The sequence below is a fragment of the Lathyrus oleraceus genome, chromosome 2 (genome assembly GCF_024323335.1).
Source record: "Lathyrus oleraceus cultivar Zhongwan6 chromosome 2, CAAS_Psat_ZW6_1.0, whole genome shotgun sequence".
Taxonomy (NCBI): Eukaryota; Viridiplantae; Streptophyta; class Magnoliopsida; order Fabales; family Fabaceae; genus Lathyrus; species Lathyrus oleraceus.
Genome location: NC_066580.1, coordinates 368,671,062 through 368,681,748, shown reverse-complemented (window position 1 = coordinate 368,681,748; position 10,687 = coordinate 368,671,062).

The following is a 10,687-nucleotide window of genomic DNA, read 5'->3' as shown; positions in this document are numbered from 1 at the left end:
TGACTCACTCACTAATTCCTCACCATGGGAATTAGCTACCACCTCAAGGGCCATGCTATGCACGCTAATTCACCTAGCATGCAAACATCAACAACAGTCCAAAATGACTAACTCACTAATTCCTCACCATGGGAATTAGCTACCACCATAAAGGCCACAATATGCATGCTAATCACCTAGCAATGCTAAATCATCAACCACAATTCAAGAATAGACATATGCTCACACTCTAAGCCATAAAACAGTCTATTCACAAATGCACACATAACTGATACATTCACAAGATCATGCATACCATCACACATCATCAGTATTTTATCACATAAGCATATCAGATCATGCCAAAGAACAACCACAGTATTAGCACACTCTACTAATACCTATACTACTCAAAACAACGGGAAATGATCCCTAATATATCGTACATCAGCTAGATCACATTACTCAGCTGAACAACCAAAAACTGCACAACAACAGCACAGAAAAATCACAATCCTGCCCATACGCGTACTGCCTAGTCCCATACGCGTATGGCCCATTTCTCAGCCAAATCCCATACGCGTAACACCATCTCATACGCGTATGCTACGCGTATCACTTCCCCATACGCGTACCAACAGAGACCAAACTACGTTCAAAACATCATCTTCCTCATCCATACGCGTAATGCCTAGTGCCATACGCGTACCAGACCATCTCATACGCGTATTGCCTAGTACCATACGCGTATGACCAGAACCAGACTTCCAGATCTGCTATGGCTTTCTCTGCTACGGGATCTATCCAATTCAACCTTCCACAGTCCAATTTTACACATTATTCGTTCATATCCTCTAACACAATTCATACCCTATTCGATTTCGCACAGTCTAACATTATTACATCTAATTCCTACGAATTTCCTTCATTTATAATCCAAATTTCGTTCATCCAATATTTCACAAATTTCATCATACATCATTCAAATCAGGGACAAATCAATAGTCTATCACTACCCATTACATGTTATCCCATAATACCCATTAATCGACGATAAACCCCCCTTACCTGAGTTAATCCGGCGAATCTTTAAGCTTCAAGCTCTTCCTCTCTTCAACCCTTGTTCTCTGGCTCTCTTTGCCCTTTTCCACTTTTCTGTCCCTTTTTCCTTTTCACGTGAAAGAATGAACCTTTTTACTAAATGGGACCTTTTCTAAATTCCAACTTTTATTCCAATAATAATAATAATAATAATAATAATAATAATAATCCCAATTATTTAATTAAATTAATAAATATATTATTAACTTAAATTAAATAATTATCTTATTTTTATCGGGGTGTTACAACTCTCCCCCACTAAAAGAGTTTTCGTCCTCGAAAACATACCTCAAGCGAATAACTCCGGATAAGACTCCTTCATCTGACTCTCAAGTTCCCAAGTCACATTGCCACCTGCTGGTCCTCCCCAAGCTACCTTTACCAAAGCAATCTCTTTACCCCGCAACTGCTTCAACTCTCGATCCTCAATCCTCATAGGTGATGTTTCAACAGTCAGGTTATCTCTCACCTGGACATCATCTACTTGGACCACATGCGACGGATCATGAATGTACCTCCTCAACTAAGACACATGAAAAACTTCATGCAAATTCGCAAGTGACGGCGATAAAGCGATACAATAGGCTACCTCCCCTATCCTCTCCAAAATCTGATAAGGACCAATAAATCGAGGTGTCAACTTCTTCGACTTGACCAACCCCAGTTATCGGAGTAACACGGAGAAACACATGATCTCCCTCTTGGAACTCAAGTGACTTCCTCCTCTTGTCGTGATAACTCTTCTGACGACTCTGAGCAATCCTCATCTTCTCCTGAATCATCTTAATCTTTTCCGTAGTTTGTTGAACAATCTCCGGTCCAACCACAACACTCTCACCGGACTCATACCAACATAAAGGTGTCCGACATCTCCTACCATACAAAGCTTCAAACGGTGCCATACCAATGCTCGAATCAAAACTATTGTTGTAGGTAAACTCAATCAAAGGTAAATAACAATCCCAAGCACCTCCCTTTTCCAAAACACAAGCTCTCAAAAGATCCTCTAGTGACTGAATCGTCCTCTCAGTCTGACCATCAGTCTGCGGATGATATGCAGAACTCAATCTCAGTTTAGTTCCCAAAGCCCTCTGCAAACCTTCCCAAAACTTCGATGTAAATCTAGGATCTCTGTCCGAAACAATACTCGACGGAATACCATGCAAACTTACAATCTTCTCAATATACAACTCGGCTAATCTCTCTAACGGATAATCCATTCTGATCGGAATGAAATGAGCCGATTTTGTCAATCTGTCAACAATTACCCAAATAGCTTCAAAATTCTTACTTGTCCTCGGTAAACCAGAAACAAAATCCATACTGATAATATCCCACTTCCACTCTGGAATAGCCAACGGTTGCATTAGCCCAGACGGCTTCTGATGCTCAATCTTTGACTTCTGACAAGTCAAACAAGAATAAACAAAACTCGCAATTTCTCTTTTCATTCCCGGCCACCAAAATAACTTTTTCAAATCATGATACATCTTCGTAGCTCCAGGATGAATACTTAGGCGACTACGATGTCCTTCCTCAAGAATACTCTTCTTAAGTTCGGTAACATCCGGAATACACACCCGATTACCAAATTTCAAAACACCATTCTCATCAACTCTGAATTCACCACCTTGACCTTGATTCACTAGAGTCAACTTATCAACCCGAAGTACATCGGATTTCTGACCCTCTCTAATCTCATCCAGAATACCACTCGTTAACTTCAACATTCCCAATTTAACACTATTGTGAGTACTCTCACACACCAAACTCAAGTCTCTAAACTGCTCAATTAAATCCCATTCCTTAACCATTAACATAGACATATGCAATGATTTCCGACTCAATGCATCAGCCACCACGTTTGCTTTACCCGGATGGTAATTCAAACCAAAGTCATAATCCTTCAGAAACTCTAACCATCTCCTCTGTCTCATATTCAGCTCTTTCTGATCAAACAAATACTTTAAACTTTTATGGTCACTGAAAACCTCAAATCTTGACCCATACAAGTAATGCCTCCACAACTTCAGAACAAATACCACGGCTGCCAACTCTAAATCGTGTGTCGGATAGTTCCTCTCATGAAACCTCAGTTGTCTCGAAGCATAAGCTATAACCTGCTTGTTCTGCATCAACACACCACCCAAACCCAACAATGAAGCATCACAGTAAACCTCAAATGATTCCGACGAACTCGGTAATATCAGAATAGGAGCAGTAGTCAACCTTCTCTTTAACTCTTGGAAACCTTCTTCACATTTTGAGTCCCAAACAAACGCTTGCCCCTTTCTAGTCAACATCGTCAACGGTAACGCCAACTTAGAAAATCCCTCAATGAACTTCCTATAATAACCAGCCAAACCAAGAAAACTCCTTATCTCAGAAACTGACTTCGGAGCTTCCCACTTAGATACCGCTTCTATCTTAGAAGGATCAACAGCAACACCACCTCTTGAAATCACATGACCAAGAAAACTAACTTCTTCTAACCAAAATTCACACTTAGACAGTTTAGCAAATAACTTCTTTTCTCGTAGAACTCCTAAAACCACTCTCAAATGTTCAGCATGCTCTTCTTCAGATTTCGAATACACCAAAATATCGTCAATAAACACCACAACAAACTTGTCTAGGTACGGATGGAAAATCCTATTCATATACTCCATAAACATTCCAGGCGCATTAGTCACACCAAAAGGCATTACAGAATACTCTTAATGTCCATACCTTGTTCTGAAAGCAGTCTTCTGAATATCCTCAGTTTTCACACGTATCTGATGATACCCTGATCTCAAATCTATTTTGCTGAACACACTCGCACCAACCAACTGATCCATCAAATCATCAATCCTCGGCAAAGGATACCGATTCTTGATCGTCACTTTATTCAGTTGCCTGTAGTCTACACACAACCTCATAGTACCTTCTTTCTTCTTAACCAATAACACTGGTGCACCCCAAGGTGACACACTCGGACGAATAAATTTCTTATCAAACAGATCTTCCAACTGACTCTTCAATTCAGTTAACTCAACAGCAGACATACAGTACGGAGCCATCGATATCGGCCTAGTACCAGGTACCAAATCAATCGAGAACTCAACTTCACGCTCTGGTGGTAATTCATTCACTTCTTCCGGAAACACATCAGGAAAATCACACACCACGGTTAGATCGCAAATCGCCAGTTTATCTTTAGCCTCCAAAGTCGCTAACAGCATAAACAACTCTGCCCCATTTGCTACTTCCTCATTCACCTGCCTTGCAGATAGAAACAAACTCTTTCCTTCCTCATCTCAGGAAAAATCACAGTCTTATCAAAACAGTTGATATAGACTCGGTTAAACACCAACCAGTTCATACCCAGGATAACATCAATCTGCACTAGTGGAAGACACACTAGGTCCATCCCAAAGTCTCTACCAAAAATACTCAAAGGACAATTTAAACAAACTGAAGTAGTAGTCACTGCACCCTTCGCAGGAGTATCAATCACCATACTACCACGCATCTCAGATATCTCTAACTTAAGTTTCACAGCACAATCCAAAGATATAAAGGAATGAGTCGCACCTGTGTCAATAATAGCTACAAGAGGAAAGCCATTAATATAACACGTACCTCGGATCAAACGATCATCTGCAGAAGTCTCAGATCCCGATAAAGCAAAGACCTTGCCTCCCGACTGGTTCTCTTTCTTCGGCTTAGGACACTGTGGGCTAATATGACCCACCTCTCCATAGTTGAAATAAGTCACAGTCTTCAACCGGCAATCTGCAGCCAAGTGACCACCTTTTCCACACTTGAAACACTTCTTCTCATTACTGGTACACTCATGGATACGATGTCCAGCCTGACCATATCTGTAACACTTAGCAGGGGCACTGGAGTCTCCCCCACTAGGCCTCTTCATCCCACTCTGTCTCTGGAAACCTTTGCCAGCTGCATACGGTTTCCCACGATCATTCTGATTCTTGCCTTTCCTATCAACCCTCTGCTGATAGCTCTCTGCTCTAGCCTTGGTATCCTGTTCAAAAATCCTGCAACAGTCAACCAAATCAGAAAACACTCTAATCCGCTGATACCCAATAGCCTGCTTGATCTCGGGACGTAACCCGTTCTCAAACTTCACACACTTCGAGAATTCCCCAGTAGCCTCGTTATAGGGAGTGTAATAGTTCGACAGCTCTGTGAACTTAGCAGCATACTCAGTAACAGACCGATTGCCCTGCTTCAATTCCAAGAACTCTATCTCTTTCTTTCCTCTGACATTCTCTGGAAAGTACTTCCTCAGGAATCTCTCTCTGAACACAGCCCAAGTGATCTCAGCATTCCCAGCAGATTCCAACTCAGTGCGGGTAGCAACCCACCAATCGTCTGCTTCTTCTGACAGCATATGCGTACCGAACCTGACCTTCTGGTTATCGGCACACTCAGTCACTCGGAAGATCCTCTCGATCTCCTTCAACCACTTCTGAGCACCATCTGGATCGTATGCTCCCTTGAACATTGGAGGATTGTTCTTCTGGAACTCACTCAGTTGACGAGCAGCTCCCATTCCCACAACATTCGGATTCCCTCCAAGTACTCCAGCTAGCATACCCAGAGCCTCAGCAATCGCAGCATCGTCTCTACCTCTTCCAGCCATCTCTATTCTGAAAACCCAACAAGCTAAACAATAAGTACTGATAGGGTTACACAACACCTATCCCGTACAGTGGAAACAGAATAATTACGACTCGACTCGACCATGTAACACCCCAATTAAACTAAGCTAATTATTTAATTTAAATTAATATTTTATTTATTAATTTAATTGAATAATTGGAAGTTTGGATTATTATTATTTTATTATTATTTTGGAATAATAATTATTGGGATAATTATTTATTGGAATAATATATAAGTTGGAATTTAGAAAAATCCCATTTTTTGGTAAAAAGGTTAATTTCACGTGAAAAGGGAAAAGAGGCAGAAAGGGCAAAAAGCAAAAGAACGAAGGTTGAAAGAAGGGAAAGCTTGGAGCTCAGAGACTGCCGGATTTACTCAGGTAAGGGGGGTTTATCATCGGTTAAAGGGTATTATATGATAATATGTACTGGGTAGTGATAACCATTGGTTGTATCTCTGATTTGATTGATGCATGATGAATTTGTGAAATATTGGATGAATGAAATTGGATGATAATTGAAAAGAATTCGTAGGAATTAGAAGAGATAATGTTAGGATTGGTGAAGATGAATAGGATATGATTCGTGTAGATGATATGGACGATTATTTTGTGTAAATTGGACTGTGGAAGGTTGGATCGGATAGGTTTCGTAACAGAGAAAGCCATAGCAGATCTGAGAGTTCTGGTTCCTGGTCATACGCGTATGGCACTGGGCAATACGCGTATGGGCTGGCTGGTACGCGTATGGAGGAAGCCTTACGCGTATGGGTGAGAAAGATGACAATTTGAACGTGAATTGGTCTCTGTTGGTACGCGTAATAGGAGATTGATACGCGTAGCATACGCGTATGAGACAGGTGATACGCGTATGAGTTGGGCGAGGGAACGCGCAATACGCGTATGAGAGTGGGCATTACGCGTATGAGTTTGGCCAAGTTTGGGCAATACGCGTATGGCAGAGGTAATACGCGTATGGGCAGAATTGTGTTTTTGCTGTGTTACTGTTGTGCAGTTTTTGGTTGTTTAGGCTGAGTGATGCGACTTAGCTGAGATATGATGTGATAGGGATCATTTCCCGTTGTTTTGAGTGGCATAGGTATTAGTAGAGTGTGCTAATACTGTGTTTGCTTTTGTGGCATGATATGATATGCTTTTGTGATTAATTATGTTGATGATGTGTGATGGTATACATGATGATGTGAATGTATACATTTGTGAATGTACTGTATTATGGCTTAGAGTGTGAGCATGTGTCTATTCTTGATTATTGTTGATGTTGCATTGCTAGGTGATTAGCATGCATATTGTGGCCTTCGGGTGGTAGCTAATTCCCATGGTGAGGAATTAGTGAGTTTAGTCATTTTTGGACTGTTGTTGATTGTTTGCATGCTAGGTGAGTAGCGTGCATTTCATGGCCCATTTGGGGTGGTAGCTAATTCCCATGGTGAGGAATTAGTGAGTGAGTCACTATGTCTCAATTGAGTGGGACTAGTGAGCTTGGTAGCCGTGCCTGGATTTGGACGGTGAGGTTGAACTATATGTTCACAAATAGTCGGTACCGCATGCATAGAGTCTCATTGCATAATGAATGTATGGCATATAATATGAATGGATGTATTCCAGTATTATATGTGTGTTGTATGTTGTGCTGTTAATGTTGAATGTGATTGAGATTTTACCGTTGAATATGATGCTTGAATGGATATTGCTGTTGCTGAATGCGTAGTCTGATTAGGGTGAATTAATGTGTTAATTACTTGGCATTACATGTTGTTCTATAATGCTTGTTATATTGATTGAGGAACTCACCCTTACACCTATTTTTCAGGTAACGAGAAATGAGTTGAATAGAAGCTATTGCTTGGAGTCTAGAGTAGTTCTTATGGGTCATGCTCTGATAGATGTAACATCGGGAGGGAATGTTTTAATTAATTTGATATTGGTGGTTGAATGATTTACATGTATTGTGTTACATGTTTTACATTGATGTTGGATTTTATTCCGCTGCGAATTATGCAAAAGAACCTTATTTTGATTAAATAAATGAGCATGACAGGACATTTTGATAATTTTGTGAAATGATTGTGTGACACCCTTCGGGGCATAATTACTCTGATGAATATATTGTTATTTTAATTATAATAATTTGGGGTATTTAGAAGGGTGTTACATTAGTGGTATCAGAGCATAGTCGGTCGTGTCGAGTCGTAGTTATTCTGTTTCCCCTGTACGGGATAGGTGTTGTGTAACCCTATCAGTACTTATTTGTTTAGCTTGTTTGGGTTTTCAGAATAGAGATGGCTGGAAGAGGTAGAGATGATGCTGCGATTGCTGAGGCTCTGGGTATGCTAGCTGGAGTACTTGGAGGAAATCCGAATGTTGTGGGAATGGGAGCTGCTCGTCAACTGAGTGAGTTCCAGAAGAACAATCCTCCAATGTTCAAAGGAGCATACGATCCAGATGGTGCTCAGAAGTGGTTGAAGGAGATAGAGAGGATCTTCAGAGTAACTGAGTGTGCTGATAACCAGAAGGTCAGGTTCGGTACACATATGCTGTCAGAGGAAGCTGATGATTGGTGGGTTGCTACCCGCACTGAGTTGGAAACTGCTGGAGATGCTGAGATCACTTGGGCTGTGTTCAGAGAGAGATTCCTGAGGAAGTACTTTCCAGAGGATGTCAGAGGAAAGAAAGAGATAGAGTTCTTAGAATTGAAGCAGGGTAACAGGTCTGTTACGGAGTATGCTGCTAAGTTCACAGAGCTGTCGAAGTATTATACTCCCTATGCTGAGGCTGCTGGGGAATTTTCAAAGTGTGTGAAGTTTGAGAACGGGTTGCGTCCCGAGATCAAGCAGGCGATTGGATATCAGAGGATTAGAGTGTTTTCTGATTTGGTTGACTGTTGCAGGATTTTCGAACAGGATTCCAAGGCTAGAGCAGAGAGCTATCAGCAAAGGGTTGATAAGAAAGGTAAGAATCAGATTGATCGTGGGAAACCGTATGCAGCTGGCAAAGGTTTCCAGAGGCAGAGTGGGATGAAGAGGCCTAGTGGAGGAGATTCTAGTGCTCCTGTTAAGTGTTACAGATGTGGTCAGGCTGGACATCGTATCCATGAGTGTACCAGTAATGAGAAGAAGTGTTCAAGTGTGGAAAAGGTGGTCATTTAGCTGCAGATTGCCGGTTGAAGACTGTGACTTGTTTCAACTGTGGAGAGTTGGGTCATATCAGTCCACAGTGTCCTAAGCCGAAGAAAGAGAATCAGTCAGGAGGCAAGGTTTTTGCTCTATCAGGTTCTGAGACTTCTGCAGATGATCGTTTGATCCGAGGTACGTGTTATATTAATGGCTTTCCTCTTGTAGCTATTATTGACACCGGTGCTACTCATTCTTTTATATCTTTGGATTGTGCTGTGAAACTTAAGTTAGAGATATCTAAGATGCTTGGAAGTATGGTGATTGATACTCCTGCGAAGGGTTCAGTAACTACTACTTCAGTTTGTCTAAGTTGTCCCTTGAGTATTTTTGGTAGAGACTTTGGGATAGACCTGGTGTGTCTTCCACTAGTGCAGATTGATGTTATTCTGGGCATGAACTGGTTGGTGTTTAACCGAGTTTCTATCAACTGTTTTGATAAGACAGTGATATTTCCTGAGATTGAAGAAGGAAAGAGTTTGTTTCTATCAGCCAGGCAGGTGAATGAGGAAGTAGCAGATGGAGCGGAGTTGTTTATGCTGTTAGCAACTTTGGAAGCTAAAGATAAACTCGTGATTGGCGATCTCGCTGTGGTGTGTGATTTTCCTGATGTGTTTCCGGAAGAAGTGAATGAATTGCCGCCGGAGCGTGAAGTTGAGTTCTCAATTGATTTGGTACCTGGTACTAGACCGATATCGATGGCTCCTTATCGTATGTCTGCTGTTGAGCTAGCTGAATTGAAGAGTCAATTGGAAGATCTGTTGGATAAGAAATTCATTCGTCCGAGTGTGTCACCTTGGGGTGCACCAGTGTTGCTGGTTAAAAAGAAAGAAGGTACTATGAGGTTGTGTGTGGACTACAGGCAATTGAATAAAGTGACGATCAAGAATCGGTATCCTTTACCGAGGATTGATGATTTGATGGATCAATTGGTTGGTGCTAGTGTGTTCAGCAAGATAGATTTGAGGTCTGGGTATCATCAGATACGTGTGAAAACTGAGGATATTCAGAAGACTGCTTTCAGAACAAGGTATGGACATTATGAGTATTCTGTAATGCCTTTCGGTGTGACTAATGCGCCTGGAGTATTTATGGAGTATATGAATAGGATTTTCCATCCGTACCTAGATCAGTTTGTGGTGGTGTTTATTGATGACATTTTGGTGTACTCGAAATCTGAAGAAAAGCATGTTGAGCATTTGAGAGTGGTTTTAGAAGTCCTCCGAGAAAAGAAGTTATTTGCTAAACTGTCTAAGTGTGAATTTTGGTTAGAAGAAGTTAGTTTTCTTGGGCATGTGATTTCAAGAGGTGGTGTTGCCGTTGATCCTTCTAAGATAGAAGCGGTGTCTAAGTGGGAAGCTCCGAAGTCAGTTTCTGAGATAAAGAGTTTTCTTGGACTTGCAGGTTATTATAGAAAATTCATTGAGGGATTTTCCAAGTTGGCGTTACCGTTGACAATGTTGACCAGAAAGGGGCAAGCGTTTGTTTGGGACTCAAAATGTGAAGAAGGTTTCCAAGAGTTAAAGAGAAGGTTGACTACTGCTCCTATTCTGATATTACCGAGTTCGTCGGAACCATTTGAGGTTTACTGTGATGCTTCCTTGTTGGGTTTGGGTGGCGTGTTGATGCAGAATAAGCAGGTTATAGCTTATGCTTCGAGACAGCTAAGGGTTCATGAGAGGAACTATCCGACACATGATTTAGAGTTGGCAGCTGTGGTATTTGTTCTGAAGTTGTGGAGGCA